The following is a 13,049-nucleotide window of genomic DNA, read 5'->3' on the forward strand; positions in this document are numbered from 1 at the left end:
TCTCTCGTATACTATTCTAATCCCAGAACCCTTTGGAACTTCCACTGGGAGATGAATCTAGAAAGCGACTCTCTTGGCTACAACAGAGAGTAATGTTGGCCTGTTTGTGCCAGATCCAGCTGGTGTTAAGAGTGGGACAGCACCTCTCTGAAATCCCCTCCTCTCCCATCAGATTCAGTCCCCCATTTGCATTACATACAGTCATCACTATGGGTTTCTATTACCTTGCTAGGGCATTTGGAGGTGACATATATACCAACTATTAGTTTTGAACTGTGGTTCCCAAAGTGTGGACTACAGGGGCACCTCAACACACTCATAAGGTGTCGTGGGATATTTAAATATTTTGAGGAAAACACAGTGACATCTGTCAGGCCCATGAAAACTATTGCCATTAAATTGTTTCAATGCAATTACTTAAGAAGCAGAACTGGCCAGGCGTGGAGGATCACGCCTATAATCCCAGCACTTTGGGAGGCCGAGGTGGGCGGAACACGAGGTCAGGAGTTCGAGACCAGCCTGACCAACATAGTGAAAACCTGTCTCTACTAAAAACACAAAAATTAGCCGGGCATGGTGGCATGCACCTGTAATCCCAGCTATTCAGGAGACTGAGGCAGGAGAATTGCTTGAACCCGGGAGGCGGAGGTTGCAGTGAGCCAAAATCGTGCCACTACACTCCAGCCTGGGTGACAGAGTGAGACTCCAAAAAAAAAAGAGAGAGAGAGGGAGAAACAGAACTGTCAGGTGTTTCTTTTGGCTTAAAGTACTCTGTGAGGAAATTTCTGGCACACTAAGGATACCATGAACTGAGAGAGTTTGGGAACCTCTGCTTTAGAAGCTAGAGGTAGCATTCCTTGGGCACAGTACTGCCTTGGGGTCGGCAAATCCTTTCGATGGTGCATTTAGGTGTGGCAAGACAGCTCTTAGAGTGGGACCAGGATATGTTTGGAGACAGAGAGAACTAGATTGAGCTGCCCGATAAAGACACGGCAGCCTAGCAGGATGTAGTGACTCATATCTGTAATCCTAGTGCTTTGGAAGGCTGAAGTGGGAGGACTGCTTGAGGCCAGGTGTTTCAGATCAGCCTGGGAAACAATAAGACCTCTACAGAAAAAAAAAAAAAAAAAATTAATCTCATGTGGTGGCATGTACCTGCAGTCCCAGCTACCTGGCAGGCTGAGGTAGGAGGATCACTTGAGCCCAGCCAGGGTAATGCTACAGTGAGCCATGACTGTGCCACTGCACTCCAGCCCAGGTGACAGAAAGAGATCCTCTCTCAAAGATTAATTAATTAAATAAATATATAGTGGCCATGGCATCCCTAGAGAGACAAGGGCCTGGGAATAGGTAGAAGTCGAGGGAAATGAGAAGTGAGAGGCGGCCCTGGAGCTGGAACTGAGAGAACAGGATGGCCTCTGAGAAGTTCCTGATGCGGTGTCACTGAGGTGTCTGATGTCTGGTTGTAACTGTTTGCTGGGCCCATGTCATCCCTCATATCTGCTAGCTCCATGCTGGTCAAAGTGTGGTATGGGGATCAGCGGCATCAGCATCACTTGAGAACTTGTTAGAGATGCAGAATCTAGAGCCCCACTCAGGGCCCAGAAACAGAACCTGCATTTTAACAAGCTCCCCAGGTGATTCTCACACACGCTGGCATTTGAGAAGCACTGGGCTAGTTGACAGGTTCTCAGGCGTAGCTGACATTGAAATATCCAGGGAGCAGGCTTGGCATCAGGATGTTTAAAAGTCCTCCAGGTGTTTCTAAAGCCACGTTTGAGGAATTACTGGACTGATACAAATGTTTTGTGATAGTGTTTTGTGTGTGTGTGTGTGTTGGAGGGAGTTCTGGGTCAGTTTGGCACCAACACAGGAAACAATTGAAATATGTGAGCCATGAGAGAGAAGTCAGGAGAGAAAAGAAATTAGCGACACAAGAGGTGCTCCTCAGGTATGAGGAAATAGGGTGGAGCAAACTGGGTTTTCCACCATAAGTTGGATGGGGGTTCAAGTAAATTCTACTTAAAAATTACAAACAGGGGCTGGGCATGGTGGCTCATGCCTGTAATCCCAGCACTTTGAGAGATTGAGGTGGGTGGACCACAAGGTCAAGAGATCAAGACTGTTCTGGCCAACATGGTGAAACCCTGTCTCTACTAAAAATACAAAAATTAGCTGGGCATGGTGGTGCGTGCCTGTAGTCCTGGCTACTCAGGAGGCTGAGGCAGGAGAATCGCTTGAACCTGGGAGGCAGAGGTTACAATGAGCCAAGATCGTGCCACTGCACTCCAGCCTGGTGACAGAGTGAGACAGTGTCTCAAAAAAGAAAAAAAAAAATACAAGCAGGATGATCCCAAGCCTGCAGGACTTGGAGACATCTAGGTGACTGACACTCAGTCACAAACATAATTGGTCACAAGGCTGATGAAATTCACAACAGACCTTCAGATGGTATGCACTCAAGTGATGTCCACAAGTCTGCCTAAAGAGATGCTATATTCAGACATTTGGCATCAATCTCCATCGAGCAAAGTTAGTCCAAAGCAGCGGGTTCCAAAAACACTTTCCTAAGACAAATTCTCTATTTGCCTTTAATATCGGTCATCCCAGCCCTTGGAATAGAGGAACAAATGATACCAGTGGTACCTTACCACAATGCGCCAAGGTATTATACTCTCATGCTCCATTTTCTCCCTCTGTCTACGTCACTATTAACTCACTGACTTCTGGTGCAAGCCCTCCTGGGAGAAAAAGTCTACTCTTGTACCTTGGAGCAAGTTGGTCAGAGTAGATATTAAGGATAAAATTTGGAAAGTTAGAAAAGCTATTAGGAGGAGATCCTTCTAGTTGAAAACACAGCCTGGCCAAGTCAATGATGCTATTTCATCTCCCCAGCCATGCAGGTTCACAGCTAAGGAAGATAATTTACGCTTGGGCTAGGGGATGGGAAAGGCCAAAGTTACTGATGCGACAGCCCAGAGAGGTATTTCAGTAATCTGAGGGTGGGGACCACAAACCTGGTTCAGGGATGTACAGTGTTGACAGCTGTGAGTGGATGCCTGGAGTTCTGGTGTGTCTTCTAGCACAATGATACCTGAGACTCTTGCATCATTGGGAATAATAAAATGGGAGTGGATAGATATGAAATTATGATAGCAATAAGCAATCAGCTAATAGCTTCATTGATGGGACAGATTAAAGATGACTGCAAATTCTTTGGTCCAGGGTTGGGATATAGGCATGGGATATGGGAACGCTGATAGTCTGAGGCCGTGAAAAGTCCACCTGCTGTAGTGGTAGGAGGAACAAGCCTCACTTTCTTCAGTGGGGGTCCCTGTGTGTGACTGCTGTCTTGATCCCCTGGGTGGCCAGTTCCATTCGTGTGGTTCTTTGGTCCACTTGACTCTGGGGTGGCTCTGTGATCGCTTGACCAATAGAATGCAGTGGAAATGATGTTGCAACCATTTCCAGCCTCTTTCAGTCTTAAGGAGCTGCAGCTTTTATTAATACTTTCTGCCCCTTGGAATACTTGTTCTTGACACCCAGCCATCATACAGTGAGAAATTCTAAGCTGCCCTGTTAAGAGGCCCACACGGTGATAAACTGGGGTCTTGCATACAGCCCTGGCTGCACTCCCAGCTGACAACTAGTAGCAACTTGTCATCAGGTGAGTGAACCATTTAGGACTGCATCCTCCAGCCCCAGTTGAGCAATGTGGAACAGAGTAAACCATCTCAGTTTAGCCCTGCTCAAATTGCAGAATTATGAGCAAAATAATCCATTAGGCTTTGGGCTGATGTGTTCCAGATTACTGGAACAGAATTTGGTACTGGAGTGAGGTGCTACAGCAATGAAAGCTTAAGACATGTGACTTTGGCTTTGGGTCTGAGTGGCAGGGGGAACTTGGCAGGCCTCAAGGAAACTGTTAGGGAGGGTTGAAGGATGGTGAGGAAAATAGTATGCTACTAAACTGCAGCCTTATCAAATATATGGAAAAACACAAAGTTAAACCAGATAGTAAAGCATTCCACTTGCTTTAGAAGTTTCTTACCACGGACCCAATAAAGTGAATTACCTCAGAACAAATTCCCCATTTCTTAGAAGACCCACTTCCTACATCAGACATTTTTGCCGGTTATCAAATCCCTTACCCCAAATCAGAATTTTTAATGGGAGAAGAACCTGATGACAAAGGAGACAAAAGGAACCACCACCAGCAGCAGGGGCAATAACCACACGAATGGAACTGGCCACCCAGGAATCAAGACACACAGAAGAAAGTGAGGCTTGTTCCTCCTACCAGTACCTCAGGTGGACTTTTCATGGCCTCAGACTATTAGCGTTCCAACACACATGCTGCCTATATCCCAACCCTGGACCAAGCACATCCCAGCCGAAGAGCAGCATGGGATACTCAGTTACCTCCCAGCAGGCTCCACAGTATGCACATCAGACACATGGGTGCTGAGCTGCATCGGAATCTTGTCAATGCACTGTTGTGAATGCTGCAGCTCTCCGTGGGAACCTGGTATGGGCCATGAGAACGTACTGTACAACCACACCTTCCTGGTAGCCAAGTTCCACCACTTTTCACATATTGGGGTAGTGGCTTCCAGGCTGTACCTATTTTGGAGTTAGACCTGAAAAGAAAGTGCTAGCACAGTTTGTGGTGTGGATTTGCTACTTCCATAGCTAACTTGACATGGCTCAGACTGATCAATACATTTTTTTCAGTGACAGTCTGTAGCAGTTGAAGCTGAGAATGTGCTAGGGGCAAGCATTTGTCTTTGTATGTCATGAATTCTTCCAGAGTAACAACATTATCTGACCAATAGTACACACACAGACACAAGGTTTAACTGGTACTGAAAACACACAGTATGCGTTAGCTCAGTGAAATAACCAAGACTCAAAATGAGATTATTTTGGTACACCTTTCTTTTTAGTGTCTTATCAGTGAGTTGATTCATTTTCTACATTAATCAGTGTTTTCTGACCAAGAATATTGCTTGGATTTTTCTGAAGGTACAAAAAGCCACATAGCTTTTTCAGAAAGGTTTCAAAACTCCTAAAGATTAATTTCCAAGATATAAGTTTGTTTTTATTTTCAATCTATGACTTGACTGGTATTAAAGCTGCTATTTGATAGTAATTAAATATATTCTGATTGATGTAAACCTGTTTGGTTCAGCAAACAAGCTAAAATGATTGTCATAGACAGTGCTTTATTTTTCCTGTTGGTGTTGCTGATTTGTGAGCATGCTTTAAGATGAAAAAAGCGTGAATGTTAACTTCCTTAAAAAGGTGCAGCATCTAATTCGAATATTTTTGTCCTGATTTTAAAGCTGGTTGGTGTAGTGCTATTAAAATTTTGTTCAACATGGACACAGAGAGGGCAACAACACACACCAGGGCCTGTTGAGGGGTGGGGGTGAGGGGGCGGAACTTAGAGGACAGGGAAAAATGTATAAAGCAGTTAGGAATATATGTAACAATGAGTACTATGATGCACATTTACTGAGCACATAATACATGTTAGGTACTCTCTCTCTCACTCTCTGTGTATTGCACTTAACTCTTATAACAACCCTAGCACATAGATAAAGGAACGGGGGCTTAGAGGCTAAATTGCCCAAGGTCCCATGGCTGATAAGTAGGAGAGAGGCTGTAGTTTTCTGTCTCCAGGGCCATGGTTCTAACTATTATACTATGCAATATCTTAAGCACTATGAACATTTAATGTCTGTCCTTCCTGTCTTTGCATGTGTCTGTGTGTATTTATAAATATAGAGGCATGCATGGAAAAATTCATTTATAACCTATTTTTGTCACTAACAGTATATCTCCAATGCCTTTCTGTCACAAGATAGCCTTCTACAGATTGTTTTTAACTGCTGCATTTTGTTCTATTGAATGTGTAAAGATGCACAGAAAGCCTCATGCTCTTTTCAGCCATTACAGGGGTTTTTAGTAAGGGGAGACCCATCTTTGTTAGGAGAACTTCTTGTTAGTCTTCCCTGGGGATCCGGACTCCTCAAATTGTAGCACAATAACAAAATATGGTCATTAAAATGTTTTCTGAAAGAGAGTTTGTCGTGTTTATTATCCTGCCTTTGTTTTGGTGAAGTCTGATATGGGTAAGGAATAAAGATTGGGCAGCAGTGGGGGAAGAGGGATGAGTAAAATAGTTTTCAATAAGGAGGGATGAGACTGGAGCTAGTCAAGTTTTGGTTGGAAGTAAGGAGTGGGGGAGGGAGGAAGGAGGAGCAAGGGAGGGAGAGGAGAAGAGAAAGGAGGGGGAAAGGAGAAGAGGCCATCTAGGATCTAGTGGTTTCCTGACTAGATTGAGGCATGGAAAAAAGGGACAAGTGAGTGACGGGGTCATAAGTTGTTTTCTGTGGGGCTACGCTGTAAACCCTCTTCACTTCTCCTACAAGTCTCCAGCATCTTCTCTATTGCTAAGACATATTTGGGTCCAAGAGGTCCCTCTTTGGCATGGGAACCTCGAAGGTGAGGAAAGAGGACAGCTTCTATGTGGGTTATATGTGGACGTGCTGCAGTTCATTGAAGGGATTTCATATTGTTGGACATTAGGCATACCCTATAAGCTCAGCAGTGAGGCGAATATTTCTTTAGAGTGTAGCTTCTAAAGAGGATTCCAGGTTAAAGAGTAGGCACAGGACAAGGCTTTTAGTATATTGGAAGCTGAAACTTTTTTCGGGGGTGAGTTGTTGTCTTAGTATTTCATTTTTCTAGCTTGTGTGACATCCTTTTGAAAGTAGCAATTCTGGCCTTTGTGAGAGATTGTGAGTGCCTGCGGGTGTGTGGACCGGTGCGTCCCTTCCTTCCTGTCTACACGGCCCCAGCTGGGCCCAGAGGATTGCTGTTACAGAATAATTTCCAAGGGCTGTGTCTCTAACCTTTGGTCTTATCCCCCATTGCTGTAGATTTGGCCAATCGGCTTCTTAAGTGCCTCTTATGAACATAGATGTTGGCAGTGGAAGCTGAGGACAAGTCAGTGGTTGTTTTATTGAACACACAGGGTAACTCTCAACACAATGCTGACCTAAGAGAATTCCAGCCACTTTGATTCTCAGTCTCTTTATATCTGAAAGGGTTCTGCTCCACTTTTCCCAGATCAAAATGTCCCTGCAGCTACTCAGCAGAGCTGTCACAACCTATAGAGAGACACAGGATGAGAGTGGCCTGGGTGATGCTCCCTCTGGGGGAAAAGGTAATGACAGGTGCATCTGCACACCTATGTTCATAGGTAAGTCTCGGAGGAGGTGACCTCTCCTTTGGTTGAGGTGTTGAGGCATTTTGTTAGAATGGCACTGTTCCATCATCTGATGAGTTCTGTGGGTATTTTGTGGTATGGCCACTACCGGTACCATGCTAGGAACAATGGCAGACTCTGCCTGCTAAGCCACAGCATGAGTCACATGAGCATTTGTGGGCTTTGCGAACTAAAGTTATCTGAAAAGGAATTTAGGGAAAGGGGACTTTATTCCAGCAAACAGTTTGCAGACCAGGGAGAGACAACCTTCAGTGTAAAATGAAGATGTGTGTGCTCCAAATAACAAAGGGAGAGTTTGTCTTTTAGAGAGAAAGTTTCTGCCCGGGTTCCATTCATGCGAATGAAGGATGCAAACTTGCTTAGTTCTGATTTGTTTACACTTGCTGAATTCAGATTGGTCCATGCAGGGTTTTCTGGGAACTCCAAATACATGTATGACCTCTAGTCAGAAAATGGCCACTTGGCTGTAATTTGAATTTAGGTCCAGTTAGTCACTCAGGATTAACCTTTTTTCAGAGTTCACAGCTCTGAACAATGGACTTAGACCTGCAGGACATAGTCTGTTTTTAGCTCTGGGACTGCCTGTGCCTTTTGACTATACTCAGTGAGCAGCTGTGGCTCTGGGCCCGGACCCACACGGCCATGAGGCACAGAGGTATGCATGGAGCAGGCTGTCCTTGCTGAGTGATCGTGAGGAAACACTTACATAGAGCAGCACCTTTCCTTTCAGTCTTTGTGACTTAACTCATTATAACAGAGGTGAAAAGGACAAGAGTCAGTCCTCTATTTAACCCACGAAGCACAGGTGGAGTCCAAGCTTAGTTTGCGACAGGATGAACCAAAAGGATTCTTCTCTTGTAGTCCTCAAGCTCAGCTCTCTCCATGGGCCCTGGAGCAGGTGAGAAGGCCTCTGTCTTCCAGAGCCCACTGCCAATCATCTACATTTTCTTTTAGCCCAATTCTAGGATAGTGATTTACCAACTGAAGGGTGAGATCCATCACAAGTTATAAAAATCAATTGAAAAACAAAAAGGAACAGAACAGAAAATGAAAGATGGGAATCTATTAAACATAGTAATGTTACTGGAAAAGGGGGTCTCAAACCAGACCCCCATGGATGGTCCTTGGATTTCGCGCAGGAAAGAATTCAAGGTGAGTTGCAGGGTGCGGTGAATTGAGATAGTTTATTGAAAGTTATTCCATTACAGAGTAGAGCATCCACAGAAAGCAAGTGGAGGAATATGCCATCATTAAATTTTTCTTATATAGGAATATTGTCTATATAAAGACTAAACTAAGCTTTGCCTATGTGTGGGTGGGCTGACAGCATGAAAAAATTTAATTCTCCTATTGATTTAAAGAAAACTATCCTTGACATTTTAGTGTGTTTAAGTACATCAAAGCTTAACTGTAATTATCTTGAGAGCATTTATTGTTATGGGTATTGGGACATCTGGGCTTTCTGTTGTTGTAGAAGTTTGTCCTTGCAGGCATTACCAAGCCACTTCCTTAGCTGTAAACATCTTAGGGCCATGGGTCGTGACTGGCAAGGAATGTGTCTTGCTAGTTTTAAGATGGGCTTGATTTGAAAATGGTGTCCATCTGGCTCTCCTAGGCTCCTGCTTTCCTAACAGTAAGGGTAAGTATTATGTTATGAAATATCAATTCTGCCTTTAGCTTGCAAACTCTTGGTGAAATTCTCCTGTGTGTTTTCAGTGGGGTATTCTGCATTCACATCTTCACAAGGAACTGAAAACAAATTGGATGGAAGCAGCTGAATTTTATGTTTTAATGTCATTTGGTGTGGAATTCAGATGTCCAAGCAACATTTTACACTACAAATCTGCAACTTTAATAATCACTCAAAGTACCTGAACCTCAGTGCTTTCAGACAGAGTTGGTATAAAAGCCACCACCTCTTTCTATTATAGCAGCCCTATCCTGAGGGTACAAATTTCTGCAGTGCTTCTGGCATATCTCTGATTAAACAAATGTCAACAAGGTTAAAACAAACATCATCTCTGATTTGTTTGTTTTAAAGCCTGGATTTACTCACTGAGTATTTCACTCCTAGCATGTCTTGTAGTAGTTTTCTTTAGGGACCCTAATTATTGCTATTAAAAATATGTGCACAACTACTTTTTTTAAAAATCAATTTGCAATGAAAACTTTAACTGAATAATCTTAGTGTTATTATTTGAAAATGAAATCTTTTCTTTTTACTTTCTTGCTCTCATACATAGTGCAGAGAGTTTTCACACCAGCTCATAAAGAGAATGATTCTGCCATTGTGTGAACGTTTTGCCTTTCATCGTTAATTGCACCATTTTGTGACTGGCTTCTTGACATTGTTGTAGCCAAGCTCATAATGTACATTATTTCTTGTTTTGCACTTGTAGACACTTAAGGAAGTTCCCATTCTTTGTTTCTTGCTTTTGTTCCCTGTGATAACTTTTTCGTGCAGACTTTTTTTTTTTTTTTTTTTTTGAGACTAGTCTTGCTCTGTCATCCAGGCTGGAGTGCAGTGGCATGATCTTGGCTCACTGCAACCTCTGCCTCCCGGGTTCAAGAGATTTTCCTGCTTCAGCCTTCCTAGTAGCTAGGATTACAGGCGTGCACCACCACACCCACCTAAGTTTTTCAAATTAGCCACCCCACCTGGCTAATTTTTCTATTTTCAGTAGAGACAGGATTTCAATCATGTTGGCCAGGCTGGTCTCAACTTCCTGACCTCAGGTGATCCACCCGCCTTAGCCTCCCAAAGTTGCAGGTACCATTCTGAGCTCAGGGCTCTGGCAGACACAAGCCCAAGATGTGGTCTCCAACATGTGGCCATTCTATGTCATGGCGCCCTCTACTGGTCCTGGGAAGCGCAACTCTGCCAGTAGCTCCAGCAGGGCACAGCTGTTAAGTTGTGATGTTCTACAGATGACCAAAAGTCAATCTCTGGACTCCTTAGCAGCTAGGTGCTCTCTGTAGCAGGACCCAGGAGAAGGCAGGGGCTGAGGATGGCTCTCTTAGACATTTGTGATGAACCAAACGTGTATATTCATGAAACTTCTGTGAGCAAGCATGTGAGCAGAGTTGGGTTATAAAAAGTCTTATGGTTTCACTACGGAGCTAGACTTGCTGTGTAGATGGTGCAGAGCCACTGAAGAGTTCTACTTGGGGGAATGGTGTGATTGGGTTTGCGTTTTAGGAGGATTTCTTGGCCAGAATGAGGCGGGCAACCCAGAGCAAGGAGTGGCTAGAGGTGGGTGTGCAGTTATGGGCCAGGAATCCAGGTGATAAATGGGGTCTCTGAGCTTCAGGCGGGCATGCCAGGTGTCTCCATCTACTCTGTACCTTCAAGACTGGCCTTATGGGCTGCCTTAGTGGTCTCTTATCCTCTATCTCCTGGTTGGGCTCAGGCAATGGGAGGTCAGAGGGAGGGAAGAGGGCTTGGTTAGAGTGCACCTGCACCCTTTCAGGTTGGCAGTGGCCACATTCCCCTACACAGAAGGCCACAGCCCCTGTCAGTGGCCCTCTCACAGCCCCAGCTTTCTCAGCGGGTCACCCACCTCCCCATACCGTGCTCCTCCTCCTCCAGAGAGGGTTGTGGATTTCCGCTGTCAGCAATGCCTGGAGCTCCACCATCTCCTGCTGCTTCCTCTGCACCTGCCTGCACTTTTATAAGTAACCCCTTCCTTACATTACCTCCAGCATGCACCTTTTGTGTGTATACTCTGCCCCTGTCAGCACCTGACTCATGCCAAAGAGTTTGGATTTTTTTCTCCGGGCAACGGAGGCCAATGGAGGGTTTTACACATTGAGAACAGATGTGTATTGTGGCAGCACTGATAACAGATGTGTATTGTGGAAATATCTGTCTGACTGAAGTGACCTGGATGGTCCAAGAGAGCGAGAATTTGAGGCAAGCAAACCATCAGTGGGCGGACAGCAACAGAAATCCAGGTCATAAACAAGGAAGCTGAGGCCCACAGGGTTGGATCAGAGCATGAGAGAGAGAAGCCAAACAATTCCGGAGCATGTCAGTTGCACATATTACTTGGTAACTAATTTTATTTTTATTTTTATGTTTTGAGACAGAGTCTTGCTCTGTCACCCAGGCTGGAGTGTAATGGCAGGATCTCAGCTCATGCAACCTCCGCCTCCCAGGTTCAAACAATTCCCCTGCCTCAGCCTTCCAAGTAGCTGGGACTACATGTGCGCACCATTACACCCAACTAATTTTTGTATTTTTAGTAGAGATGGGGTTTCGCTGTGTTGGCCAGGCTGGTCTCAAACTCCTGACGTCAGGTGATCTACCCACCTTGGCCTTCCAGAGTGTTGGGATTACAGATGTGAGCCACTGCGCCTGGCCAGTAGCTAATTTTAAAAAGCTAATTTTAATGTTCTGGGTTTTTTTCAGGCCACAAAATGATTGTGTGCCAAAAATGTCAACAGCATCAAAATGTCATGCTTTGCTCTGTCTTAAACCACTCCCCAACATTTCCCACACAAGCTGGGCTAAGCCAGCTGGCCCCTTCATTTGTATTAAACCTAGGTCTTTTTTTTTTTTTTTTTTTGAGATGGTATCTCGCTGTGTCGCCCAGGCTGGAGTGCAGTGGTGGAATCTCGGCTCACTGCAAGCTCTGCCTCCCGGGTTCACTCCGTTCTCCTGCCTCAGCCTCCTGAGTAACTGGGACTACAGGCGCCCGCCACCATGCCTGGCTCATTTTTTGTATTTTTGTTTTAGTGGAGACGGGGTTTCACCGTGTTAGCCAGGATGATCTCGATCTTCTGACCTCGTGTTCCTCCCACCTCGGCTTCCCAGTGCTGGGATTACAGGTGTGAGCCACCGCGCCCGGCCAAACCTGGGTCTTTCTGGAACCCTGCTACATCTCTTAGACTAGTCTGTATAGTCACTAATCTGTATAGTGTAATCAAAGTATAATGTGAGCCACATACATGAGCCACATTCATAAGCCACATACGTAATTTTAATTTTTTTTGTAGCTACGTTAACAAAAATGGAAAGAAATAGGTGAAGCTAATTTTTCAAATATATTTTATTTAACCTAATATTCAAAATATTATCTCTTCAAAATGCAATTCATATAACATTGTTGAGACATTTTGCATTCTTTTTTTGGTACTAGATATTTTTATTCTTAAAATATTTAATTGACAAATAGATTATATATATTCAATGTGGTGATTTGATTTAACAAGCATCTCATTTTCTCTACTCCCAGGTTCTGGCCACTACCATTCTACTCTGTTTCCATAAATTCAATGTTTTCAGATTTCATGTGTAAGTGAGATTACGTGGTATTTGTCTTTCTGTGTCAGGCTTTGATATTACTTAGTATAATGTCCTCCAGGTTTATCCAGGTTATCACAAATGTCAGGATTTTGCTGAATAATATTCCATTGTATATATATGTACCTCATTTTCTTTATCCATTTATCTGTTGATGGACATTTAACTTGTTTCTGTATCTTGGCTATCGTGAACAATGCTGCAATGAACATAGGAGTGCAAGTATCTTATTGAGATACTGATATTATTTGAATGTATTCCTTGAAGTGGAATTGCTGGGTCATATGGTAATTCTATTTTTAATTTTGTTAGGGAATCTCCATACTGTTCTCCATAATGGCTGTACTAATTTACATTCCCATGAATACTGTACAAGGGTTTCCTTTACTCCACACCTGGTTGACACTTATTTTTTTTTTTTTTTTTTTTTTTTGAGACTAGTCTTGC

General features: G+C 44.0%; 1 pseudogene; it reads left to right on the forward strand.

Annotated features, from left to right (window-relative positions):
• The first annotated feature begins 3,959 nt into the window (after positions 1 to 3,959).
• Positions 3,960 to 4,468, forward strand: LOC105524310 (annotated as a pseudogene).
• The last annotated feature ends 8,581 nt before the right edge of the window (positions 4,469 to 13,049 follow it).

Source organism: Colobus angolensis, unplaced genomic scaffold, assembly GCF_000951035.1.
Source record: "Colobus angolensis palliatus isolate OR3802 unplaced genomic scaffold, Cang.pa_1.0 Scaffold498, whole genome shotgun sequence".
In the NCBI taxonomy this organism is placed as follows: domain Eukaryota; kingdom Metazoa; phylum Chordata; class Mammalia; order Primates; family Cercopithecidae; genus Colobus; species Colobus angolensis.